Below are 12,770 nucleotides of genomic sequence, written 5' to 3'. Positions count from 1 at the left end.
TTATTGTCCGCTCGTTGCTGATTTGCGTTTCGTTCTTTCAGGCCTTGCTGTTTATCAGTGCTTTCTGTTGTCCTTTCTGACCAGCCAACCGTTTTGAAGCCATGTTACGTGTATATACTCGTCGTAGAGTTCGTGCTGTGTGGGGGCTTGGTGTTGGGGTTCTTACTTTGACACAAGCCCGGTCCATGAACAGGGCTAGGAGGAGTTCGTGGACCAAGAATTGGTTGCGCCAGCGTGACCAGTTATCTCATATGCCTTTGCTGCGGGAGATCCGTGAGAATAATCCTGATGATTTCAGGAATTATCTCCGGATGACGGACCCCATTTTTCACCGTCTGCTGGCTTTGCTTTCCCCTTATTTCAGCAGGCAGGATACCTGCATGCGGCAAGCCATCACTCCGGAGCAGAGGCTAGTTGCCACGTTGCGGTACTTGGCGACTGGGAGAAGCCTTCAGGACCTCAAGTTCTCGACAGGCATCCCCGCCCCCAGGCTCTGGGAATCATTATTCCAGAGACCTGTTCTGCCATCATACAGGTCCTGCAGAAGGAATATATGAGGGTAAGTTTTCTCCTTTAACATCACATTCTATGTATTTAATGTTTGCTAATGTATTGTATTTCTTTCATCGTTTTATAATTAACATAATTGTAATAAGCTGGGAAATTCCTCTTTGTCCTCATGCATATTGGAATTTTGTATGCTCCTTTTTTGTCCTTCATGCATATTTGCCTTCACTAACCCCACCAGCATGCTATCCGAGGCCCATATACTCCTATAGTCTAGTCAATTAGCAATGTATTTTGTCATCTCCACTGTAATGCTTTACCCTAAAGACCCCCTAAAATGTTTTTTAAAATGTTATTGTTGTCCTTAAATTCATGCAGAGTGCAAGAGGCTTTTTTGGGGGGCCCAAAATCATTTGGAACCCCCCTCCCCCCAGCCACTAATAAGTCACTAATAAGTCAGCTGATAGCAATCCTCTCTCTGCTGACTTTGCCAAACCCAATACACACTATACCTACCTCTTTTGTGGTCAGATTTATGGATGAATTTCTCCAAAGCATGTAGTGCAAGGGCCTGTCTCAATACTTTCAAATGCTACTGTTTAAATTTTTCTTCTCCTATTATTATCTTGATAGGTAATTGCAGAATCGACAAATGTGCTTCCATTTATTAATTTGTTTTGATGCCACTTCTTATTACCTGTCCAGTGGGCTGCCAATAGTGTAATTAAGGAGGGGCTGGCCAAAGTAACACACATTACTTTGTTATTACTCCATTACGTAGTGGAGAGGGTGGTTACATGTCCAAAACATAACCCCCCCCCCCCAAATATTTACAAGGGGCCATCAAAGAGGGTGATGAATCTGATAAGTGGACCTTATATTTTAGCCTTTAAATACTCTTTACAAGAAATGTTATACTGATATTGGCCAACAATGTTTGTGTATAATCTGCTTGTAATGTTTTTGTGCAAAATTACTAATTAGATTTTTTTGTTTGACTCCACAGTTTCCGTCAACACCACAGGAATGGCAGACTGTGGCCTCCCAGTTTACCCAGCGGTGGGATTTTCCTAACTGCGGAGGGGCAATCGATGGAAAACACGTCCGCATCGTCCCACCACCCCATTCGGGGTCATACTATTTTAACTATAACTATAAGGAGTTTCATAGTATCGCGTTGATGGCGGTGGTGTTGGCGACATATGAGTTTATATATGTGGAGAGGAATGGCCGGATGTCGGATGGAGGAGTATTTACCCGGACCGAGTTTTACAGACGTCTAGAGAGTGGTAGTTTGGGATTGCCACCCCCGGAGGAGAACGCGGAAGTACTGCCATTTGTCTTCATAGCAGATGAGGCTTTCGGTCTGAGAAACCATATGATGAGGCCATTCCCCCAGAGGACCCTCACCCCTGAGAAGAGGGTTTTTAATTACCGGCTGGCCAGAGCCAGAAGAGTTGTGGACAACCCATTTGGGATTCTGGCCAGCCAGTTCTGCCTGTTTCAAACGGTCATTAATATGGCGGAATACAAGCTTAACTTAACTTATTGCATCCTGCATAACTTTATGAAAAGAAACAACCCAAATTATGTGGTCACAGTTGGGCTTTGAAGCTGGACTTTAGCAATTAATGGCATCCCTGGAAGCGGCCCGCCCTGGCTTGCCCCCCCCCCCAAAGTGCCCGTGAAGTGCGCCAAAATTATGTACAATATTTTTTTGTTGAAACATGTTTGAATACATTTTACATTTAAAGCTGGAAAAATCTGGATTTTTGCATTCCTGCTTGTGTTTCTTTTTTCTGTCTCCTAGTGCACTTGCAGTACCAAGTGGTTTGTACATTATTATCTAAACCCATTGACACTGTAAACACCAATTTAAACACAAAAAAATGGTATTGATCATTGAAAGAAGAAGCCACACATTGTTGAGTAAAAATTATTTTACTCCGTACACATTCACATGTGCGTTGTAAAACATTTTTTTGTAAAAAAATATAAAATTTGGAGTTAGCTACATATTTTTTGGTTTTAAGGTTACATAAACAGCCATGTTTCAAAACAGAACATACACGACTATGGAACTTACAAAGTTCAACATTGAAAAACTTAAAAGGCAAGATCACACATTATATTGTCCAAAATGTGTGGATCTTGCCTTCAACAGATGGGGTGAAGTCAACGCTGTAAAAGCCTAATTTTGAAGATGCACACAAATTGGGAGTCAAACTAAGGATTTGCATTCTGATCCCATGCCTAATGTCAACATGTGCTATCTCCCATCATGGGGGACAAATGGACATGTTTTGGGTGTGCAACACCTTCCTCTCACCTACTTGAGTTTTGAGGAAGGGGTTGTAGGCACAAAACGCGTACATTGCTATCCCCTGATGGCAGATAGCACATGTTGACATACTGTGTGCATCTTCAAAATTAGGCTTTTTTAAAATGTAAAACTTTTTTGACAAAAAACATAAAATAGTGCCAATTTTTTGGAAAATTAAATTCTTCCTTGGACATCAATCATGTTGTTAAGTTTTACTTCAATATCCATCGTTTTCTGTTTGGTAACGTGTAAATCCTGACAGCGCCACATGATGTCCTGGATTAGCCTTTGGGCGCTGTCACTGGTGAAATGATCTGATTGTTCTTCCACAACCTGTACATCACCTAAAAATCAAAAAAAAAACACACCGTGTATTAGAAATATGCAAGCATACATCTCTTATTACCTGAAGCTGGGGTGTCAGACACTCACCTGTTGTGGTCTCAGTCTTTAGCACCTCTCCTTCCTCTACATCCTCTGGTTGTGACCTCTATTACCCTTGTTCAGGAGGTGAGGGGTCCCTGGTGACCTCATATCTCCTGATTCTTTGCTCTCATATGAGAATGAAACAAAAGGTATACTTAGCACACAGATATTGAGGAAATAAATATGAATGATAAACATTGCTTGGAAGTGCAAAAAATACAAGAAATAATTGAAACATTTGGAATGGAAGATGCCAAACCAGTAAAGTCTCCAATGGAAACCAACTACCTAAAGGAGATGAATTGTCAAGATAACCCATTACCTACTAATACTCAATACAGGAAAGCAATAGGGAAATTGATGTACCTTACCACTGCTACGAGGTCGACATTGCAGCAACTGTTGGAATCCTATGCAGAAAGGTTTCAATGCCCAATAAAAGGGACTGGGATGCTGTAAAGAGAATCATTCGCTATCTTAAAGGGACTTCGCACTACAAGTTAAAGTTACCAGCAAGTGATGAAAGCACCTTAACAGGATATGTGGATGCTGACTGGGCAGGAGACACCAGTGACAGAAAATCTACCAGTGGCTACTTATTTTTTCTGCCAGAAGGTGCCATAATTTGGAATAATAAAAAGCAACTCTCTGTTACACTGTCATCTACTGAAGCAGAATACGTTGCTGCAGCGCGGGCAAGCCAAGAAGTTATATGGCTGAGACAGCTATTAACAGACTTGGGTCAACCACAGCTGGGACCAACAGAAATCTATGAGGACAATTAAGGATGCCTTGTACTTGCGCACATGGAAGGAGTTAATTCAAGAACCAAGCACATTGATGTTAAGTTCCACTTTCTTAGGGATCTTCAAGAGCAAGGTCTTCTTGAGTTACATTATTGCCCAACCGTGGATATGACAGCAGATATCCTTACAAAGCCCCTGACCACTGAAAGACATTCAAGGCTTACAAAGAAGAGGGGTTTAACAGACTAAGCCTTAGCTGTTGAGAAGGGGTGTTGGAAATACAACAGCTTTCAGTTTAGCCTATTGACTGCAGTTCACAAACAGGACACTAGATGTCGCTAATGCTCAGTGATATGCTATGCTATTTCCTGTATGTAATGCTGTACTTGTTGGTTTCTTTTTCCTGTCTGTGTTTTTCATACCATGTGAAGTGACATGTTTGCTAGTGTGGTTATGTTCCAATAAAGAAGCCAGTTCCTGTTACTCCACAACGTCTAATCTGAATTGACTCCGCTGCACCCAGCAATCGTACACTGCAACACATAGGATGATTAAGCAGAGGAGGGCATGAAGGAGGAGGAGGAGGGGTGGAACTGAAAAATCTCACATCATCACCAGTAGCTGTATTGAGACAACAAGCTGCAGCACTGAGCCCTTTCAGCATCCTTCCGAGTTGCAAGTAGAGTTACCCAGTGTGCTGTGAACAAAATATAGCGTCCCTGACCATGCTTGCCTTTCCATCTGGTGGATTCTGCCCCCTTATGTGATTTTGCAGAATGTGCTGTACCACAATGGCAGGTTCCCAGTTGCCATTTCTTTTCACATAAGTCCATTCCAGCTCTCTACCATCACGTGGAAGGCAATATAGTAGCATCATTGGGAAGGCAGTCAGTTGCAAGGTCCATGTTACTGCTGACACGTGGCCCAGCAAGCATGGGCAGGGACAATATATTTTGTTCACAGCACACTGGTTAACTCTGCTTGCCACTCTGAAAGATGCAGGACAGGGCTCAGTGCTGCTGCTTGTTGTTCCCCCACGCCTCCATACAGCTAGTGGTGATGATGCAAGCTTTGTCAGCTCTACCCCATCCTCTTCCTTCTCCATGCCCTTCTCTGCTGAATTGTCTTATGAACCACAAGTACCCACTAAGGGTTCAAGGGGCTATTCAATGTGTCAGGCTAAAAGGTGCCATGCAGTGCTTCAGCTGGTCTGTGTAGAGGACATGAGCCACACCGGAGCAGAGATTCTTGCAGCTTTGCATGGAAGGGCCCAGAGGTGGTTCATGGCAGGCCAGCTGAAGCCAGGAATGGTAGTGTGTGAAAATGGCACAAACCTCCTGTGTGCCCTTAGACAGGGAAAGTTGACACATGTGCCATGCCTGGTACATCTCTGCAAAACGTGCAATAATGCACTGCAATATACTGCAATAAATGTGCACCAATGCACTGAAATCTACTGCATTAAACGTGCACTAATGCACTGCAATATACTGCTGTAAACCTGCAATAACGCACTGCAATATACTGCGGTAAACGTGCAGTAACACAAAGAAGTATACTGCAGGAAACCTGCCCTGACAAAATAAAATGACACTAAAGTAAAAATTAACAGTTGCACTATACTCACTTTGCATTATCACTAGAGTCACACTAAACTGATACTTTACACACACAATAGAATCACAATAGCCCACTATAGTACACTAACTCACTAGTAGCACTGAACACAGCCCTGTTCTATCTCTCCACACCAATATCACAGTGCAAATGGCTGCCATGTGAAGAATATTTTTATAGTGTGGGGTGAGACTAAGAGAAATGAGCCATGATTGGATAGTGTTATCATGACAGTGTCAAATCATAGCTCTGACAGTGTTATGTGCTCTGACTGGTGAACGCTTTCATTGCTTTAGCCAATCAGGGTTTCCAATGCACTGTGCAGCAGCACAGTACGCTGCAGTCATTCGGTGGGCCAAACAAATGGTCAAACACCCCAAATAACTTTGGTCCAAACTCTTGCTTTGTCTGAACTGTTTGCTCGACACTAGGGATGAGCTGAGCATTCGAGTCGCACCCATGTTCGACTCGAACACCGGCTGTTCGCCCGTTTGGCAAAATCCAAACATTATGGGCCGTTCGCACCAAATTCGAGTGGCGCTCATGGCCCATAATTCACTGCGGCATCGTAGTGCATTGCTGGCTGATGATTGGCCAAGCATGCACTATGACCTGCATGCTTGGCCAAACACAGCGCCGTCAGTGAAGAGAGTCATAATTGGCCACAGGCAAGATTCCTGTGGCCAATTATGGCTCAGGGGGTTTAGTACACACCCCACACTATATAAGGCCACCTGCGCAGCGGCCTTGCGTAGTGTGTTACGTCGCTAAGACACCTGAAGCTACCCCAATTGCTGGTGTTCTTCTGGTCCTATACCGCAGGCAGGCATCTTCCGTAATTACAGTCGGTGTATTGTGCCACCTGAACAGTGTACACCTGAAGCTACCGCAATTGCTGGTGTTCTTCTGGTCCTATACCACAGGCAGCTGTAACAGTTACAGCCGGTGTTTTGTGCCACCTGCACAGTGTACAGCTGAAGCTACCCCAATTGCTGCTGTTCTTCTGATCCTATACCACAGGCAGGCAGCTGTAGTAATTACAGTCGGCATACTGTGTCATCTGCACAGTGTGCACCTAAAGCTACCCCAATCGCTGGTGTTCTCATAGTAATAATACTACAGGCAGGCAGATGATTCTGCTAGCTCCAGAATAATCAGTATATATGTCCCAGCTTTGTGAAGCTACATCTCCCTGCAGGCCATTGGTATGTCTGGAAGGCCAACAAAGAGAGGCAAACAGTCACAAGCCAATAAAAGAGGGCAAGCAGGCTCTGTGTCTAGAGGCAACAGTGCTGGTCGTGGACACGGTGCATCCTCATCAGCACGTGGCCATGGGACACGCTTGTCCTTATTTTTGGCAGCTGGACGTGTTAAGCCGCAACATGCCAAAGACTTGGAAGAGTGGATGACCAAGTCCTTCTCATCCTCCTCATCCTCTCTCACCCAGGCTCAGGGTACTGGCAAAGCAGCTGCGAACGCAGCCTCTTCCCTCATCTCAATGGCATCAGTCACTCTTTCCCTAGCCCCACCATGTCCTCCTGAGGAGTCCCCCGAACTGTTACTGTTTGAGCACAGTGTTGGGTACATGCTCCAGGAGGACGCCCAGCGTTTTGAAGGCTCTGATGATGATACCCAGCTAGAGGAAGGCAGTAACGTGAGCCCAGAGAGAGGGGATGTCCAAGAAGGACAGCAATCTGGCAGTCATTTTCCACCAGCTGCAGCATACTGCCATGTTTGCTCCAGTGATGAGGAGGGAGGGGATGATGAGGTCGCTGACTCCATGTGGGTGCCTGATAGGAGAGAGGAGGAGGAGGCACATCTCCAACATGGCAGGATACCCTCCATGGGCCAGCTTAAGGGCAGCACACTGACTGAATCACACCGCAGAGCACCACCTGTGCAGGGCACTGTGTCTGCACATTATTCAAAAAGTTCTTTAATATGGGCCTTTTTGAGACAAGTGCATCAAATCACACCGCTGCTATTTGCAACAAATGTCTCAAGCATATCTCGCATGGCCAAAACATAAGCTGCTTGGGCACCACAAGGTTGACCAGACATATGTTGACCTGCCATGCAGTTCATTGGCAAGCGTACCTAAAAGATCCATACCAAAGAACAAAGTGGACCTCTCCTGTCTCTTCATCAACTGGGATCTCCAACCCCACTATACCTTCAGTCCTCTCTGAAACCTGCTCTGAGAGGAATGAAGGTGTAGAATTAGGTGTGTCACAGCCAAGTACTTGCGGGCAATCTGCTAGCGGTAAACCAACGTCCGATTGTAGCAAGCAAATTTCCCTGCCCCAGCTGCTGGACCGTCGAAAGAAGTTCACTTCCAGCCATCCACATGCCCAGCGGTTAAATGCTAGCTTGGCTAAACACTTCAACTGCTGCCTTTTCAGTTAGTAGACTCTGCCCCTTCCCGATTCTGGCTCTCTACCGGCATGCGGAAGGCAATGTCCATGCCTCGCTGGACAGGGCGGTCAGCGGTAAGGTGCATACTACAGCTGACTCATGGTCCAGCAGACATGGACAGGGACGTTACCTATCTTTCACAGTGCATTGGGCGACTCTTCTGGCAGCTGAGAAGGATGCAGGACAAGGTGCAGTAGTGTTGGAGGTTGTTCCGCCACCATGCCTCCAAAATGCTACTACTGGTGATTGTGACACATTTCTCTCCTCCACTCCCTCCTCTTCTTCTTCCTCCATGGCCTCTTTCTGTGCTTTGCCCTTGGAACCAGCGGTGCTCTGTAGGCGTTCAAGGGGCAACGCAAGTACGCAGGCAAAAAGATGCCATGCCGTGCTTGCGCTGGTGTGCTTGAGGGACAGGAGCCACACTCGGGCAGATATTCTGTCAGCTCTGCAGGGGCAGGCTGAGAGGTGGTTGACGCCCCGCCAGTTTAAGCCAGGAAAGGTGGTTTGCGACAATGACACCAAACTCTTCTCTGCCCTCCAACAAGAACAACTGACCCATGTACCCTGTGTGGCTCACATCCTTAACTTGGTGGTGCAGAAGTTCTTGGGCAGTTCTTGAGGCAGGCCAGGAAAGTCTGTGTGCATTTCTGCCGGTCATATAATGCCAGTTCTCGGCTGGCTGACCTCCAAAAGGAATTGAACCTGCCCAAGAACTGCCTAATCTGTGACATGCCCACCAGGTGGAACTCAATGTTGGCCATGCTGAAACGGCTTCACATGCAGCAGAGGGCCATCAATGAGTACCTGTGGGACTATGGCACCAGAACAGGGTCAGGGGAGCTTGGTTTTTTCCCCATGCCAGTGGGCCATGATCAGGGATCCACAGCCCCAAGGTATGATCGGTTCCAGCAACCATTGCCATCGTCTGATTTACATGGTGCAGAAATACCTAGGGGCAAGATCAGACTTGGACACCTTTCCCACCAAAAATCCTCTGGGTTACTGGGTCTTGAGGATGGATCACTGGCCATAGCTTGCACAGTATGCAATTGAGCTACCGGCCTGTCCTGCATCCAGCATTCTTTTGGAACGCACATTCAGTGCTGCTGGCGGCTTTTGTAATCGATCAAAGGGTGCGCCTGTCCATCGACTCGGTTGATCAACTGACCTTCATAAAGATGAATCAGTCTTGGATCACCACCAGCTACCAAGCACCTGAAGCTGATGTAACGGAACAATTTTTTTTAAATGTCAGATCCCTTCAAGACTGCTGAGTGACTATCCTTTTATGCTGACTGACTATCCTCTTCCTCCTCAATGATCCTGCTGATAGCTTGGAAGAACATTTTTGGTTCTGGGCACCGCCACCAGTGGCTAAGGCCCAATTTTTCAGCCCCTGTTTAACAGGGGTGTGAAATTACAATTTTTGATGCAATACTTTGAAGCAGGGCTCATTCCTGCACTCCATATAGAGTATCTGTGAGGGTTTGCAGTGTTGTGGCACCAGCACCAGTGTTTAAGGCCCAATTTTTCAGCCCCTGTTTAACAGGGAGTGTAATTACAATTTTTGATGCAATACTTTGCATACTTTGCAGCAGGGCTCATTCCTGCGCTCCAACTACAGTATCTGTGAGGGGTTGCAGTGTCGTGGCACCAGCACCAGTGCCTAAGGCCCAATTTTTCAGCCCCTGTTTAACAGGGGGTGTAATTACAATTTTTGATGCAATACTTTGCATACTTTGCAGCAGGGCTCATTCCTGCGCTCCAACTAGAGTATCTGAGAGGGTTTGCAGTGTCGTGGCACCAGCACCAGTGCCTAAGGCCCAATTTTTCAGCCCCTGTTTAACAGGGGCTTGTAATTAAAATTTTTGATGCAATACTTTGCAGCAGGGCTCATTCCTGCGCTCCAACTAGAGTATCTGTGAGGGGTTGCAGTGTCGTCGCACCAGCACCAGTGCCTATGGCCCAATTTTTCAGCCCCTGTTTAACAGGGGGTGTAATTACAATTTTTGATGCAATACTTTGCAGCAAGGCTCATTCCTGCACTCCAACTAGAGTATCTGTGAGGGGTTGCAGTGTAGTCCCACCAGCACCAGTGCCTAAGGCCCAATTTTTCAGCCCCTGTTTAACAGTAGTGTAATTACAATTTTTGATGCAATACTTTGCATACTTTGCAGCAGGGCTCATTCCTGCGCTCCAACTACAGTATCTGTGAGGGGTTGCAGAGCCTTGGCACCAGCACCAGTGCCTAAGGCCCAAATTTTCAGCCCCTGTTTAACAGGGGGTGTAATTACAATTTTTGATGCAATACTTTGCATACTTTGCAGCCGGGCTCATTCCTGCGCTCCAACTAGAGTATCTGTGAGGGGTTGCAGTGTCGTGGCACCAGCACCAGTGCCAAAGGCCCAATTTTTCAGCCCCTGTTTAACAGGGGCGTGTAATTAAAATTTTTGATGCAATACTTTGCAGCAGGGCTCATTCCTGCTCTCCAACTAGAGTTTCTGTGAGGTGTTGCAGTGTTGTGGCACCAGTGCCTATTTTTCTGCCCCTGTTCAACAGATGCATGTAATTACAATTCTTGATATAATATTTCACAGCAGGGCCCATTCCAGCGCCCACCAAGAGTAACTGTGAGGACTTACAGTGTTATGGCACCAGCACTACCACCACCACCACCAAAGGCCCAATTTTTCTACCACTGTTCGACAATGGCATGTAATTACAATTCTTGATATAATAGTTCACAGCAGGGCATTCCAGCGCCCACCAAGAGTCACTTTGTGTTGTGGCAACACCAACACCTTAGGCTCCCATTTCTGCAGAGCATATAGGGCAGACCCCTACTTTCAAACATCCAACTTACAAATGGAAGGAGACAACAGGAAGTGAGACTTTGTACTACAATGTTGTGGCAAAACCAACACCTTGTTCCGCCATTTCTGCAGAGCATATAGGGCAGGCCCCTACTTTCAAACATCCAACTTACAAACATCTCCTACTTGCAAACGGAAGGAGACAACAGCAAGTGAGATGAAAAAAGATGTACGACAAAACAAATTATACAGGGGTGATAACCCTTCCCTATGTTTTCCAAAAAGCTTAAAAATAGATTTTTTGACTGGAGCTACACTTTAAAAATGTACCAGTTCAAAATTACAAACAGATTCTACTTAACACAACAAACCTACACAGTACCTGTCTTGTTTGGACCGCCTGTATACTGCTGTTCTGAGTATATAGGGCCTGGGGGCACCACACCTTTCCTTTTTTTAATTTGGGTACAGAGTTCCCCTTAATATCCATACAAGACCCAAAGGGACTGGTAATGGGCAGGGGGGCTACCCATGCCATTTTTCTCAATGATTTTCATCCATATTGCCGGAACCAGACATCACATTAAAACCGCAAGCAGTTTTAAATTACTTTTTTTCCCTTATAAATTTCACCCCCCAGGCATGATATTTAAAGGAATATTTCACTTTTTTCACTTTAAGCGTCATTAAAATCAGTGCTCCAGAAAAAACGTCTGTTTTTAAAACTTTTTGCATTGATACGTGTCCCCTGGGGCAGGAGCCAGGTCCGCAAACCCTTTTTAGGACAATAATTTGCATATTAACCTTTAAAATTAGCACTCTTGATTTTGAACGTTCGAGTCCCATAGACTTTAATGGGGTTCAGTTTTCAGTCCGTTCGCAGGCTCTGGTGCGAACCAAACCGGGGGGTGTTCGGCTCATCCCTACTCAACATTATTTTTCAATGAAAGGGGACTCTAAACACTCAAACAACCACTCTGAATGAGCTTCCTCAAGCCATCCTAACATCTAGAAAAATGACCAAGTCATCAAATGGTGGCAGCACCTGCATGGAGCAGCACACTAGTCCTAACGCAAAAAAAAGCCCTAAAAATTATTAATCAGGAAAGATGAATTTGGGCACTTTCGAGCACGCTTCTCCCTTTGCCTCCTACAGAAATGATCCCTGAAAGTATAGTCCTGCCTTGACAAGCCAAAGATTTCAGCAACATCTTAATCACTATTCCTTCAACAAATGGTGAACATGTTTGTCAACCTCCAATGTAAACTACTTGCAGAAATCAAGTAGTAATTCTTAAGGTGCCTGTTTGTCAACATCCTACTCTAAAGAAAAATCATTTTGCAATTCTTTTCTCGCAAATTGTAACATTTCTTGATGCCTTTAATTGGCTATCTTGATTCTTTTGTATATCCTTTTGGTTACCCGAGCAAAGTTTTAAAAGCATATCACAGTCTTGTTCAGCACAGTAAAAGGTGAGACTTAAGCGCAGATGGAGTATTTTTGTTTCCACCTCTTTAAAAACAGAATGGTCTGGCATGTTTCCTTTGCTTCCGAAAGAATGGTTTGTCAGTGAGGACAGTCTTTTCTTTGTCTTTCTAACATATAAAGCCCCAGAATCTTTTCTTGGGTTCACAAAGAACAGGGAGAAGGTGCGCCAGACTAAGTGCAGTATAAAAGATAAAGTATTTATTAAAATAAAAAACATACGGCCAAATGGCTACTCACAAAGGTCAGAGTGATTTAGGCATGTAAATGAAATAGGGATGTATCCATGTCTCAATCCGGTCCACGGGGTTTGCAGAGCTGATGGAGTATAAAAGCAGACAGGGGGACGACAATAGGCTTGCCTCTGTGTTCCAAAAGCTGATTTGGAGCAGCACCTCTGTATTTCTTTTCTGTTATATCTATTCTTGGGTTCCATG

The 12,770-nt window shown here is 45.2% G+C and overlaps 1 non-coding gene and 1 pseudogene across 1 annotated transcript; one reads left to right on the top strand and one right to left on the bottom strand.

Annotated features, from left to right (window-relative positions):
- Positions 1–3,499: 3,499 nt before the first annotated feature.
- Positions 3,500–4,174, top strand: LOC143984122 (uncharacterized; annotated as a pseudogene).
- A 7,644-nt stretch (positions 4,175–11,818) lies between these two features.
- LOC143985289 (small nucleolar RNA U3) lies at positions 11,819–12,028 on the bottom strand. Its single transcript, XR_013275558.1, has one exon. It is a non-coding gene; the product is annotated as a small nucleolar RNA U3 (small nucleolar RNA).
- Between the last annotated feature and the right edge of the window lie 742 nt (positions 12,029–12,770).

This window comes from Lithobates pipiens, unplaced genomic scaffold (genome assembly GCF_037356315.1).
Source record: "Lithobates pipiens isolate NorthernLeopardFrog02 unplaced genomic scaffold, aLitPip1_a1.2 Scaffold_16, whole genome shotgun sequence".
NCBI lineage: Eukaryota > Metazoa > Chordata > Amphibia > Anura > Ranidae > Lithobates > Lithobates pipiens.
This window is presented reverse-complemented; position numbering and strand designations above follow the sequence as displayed.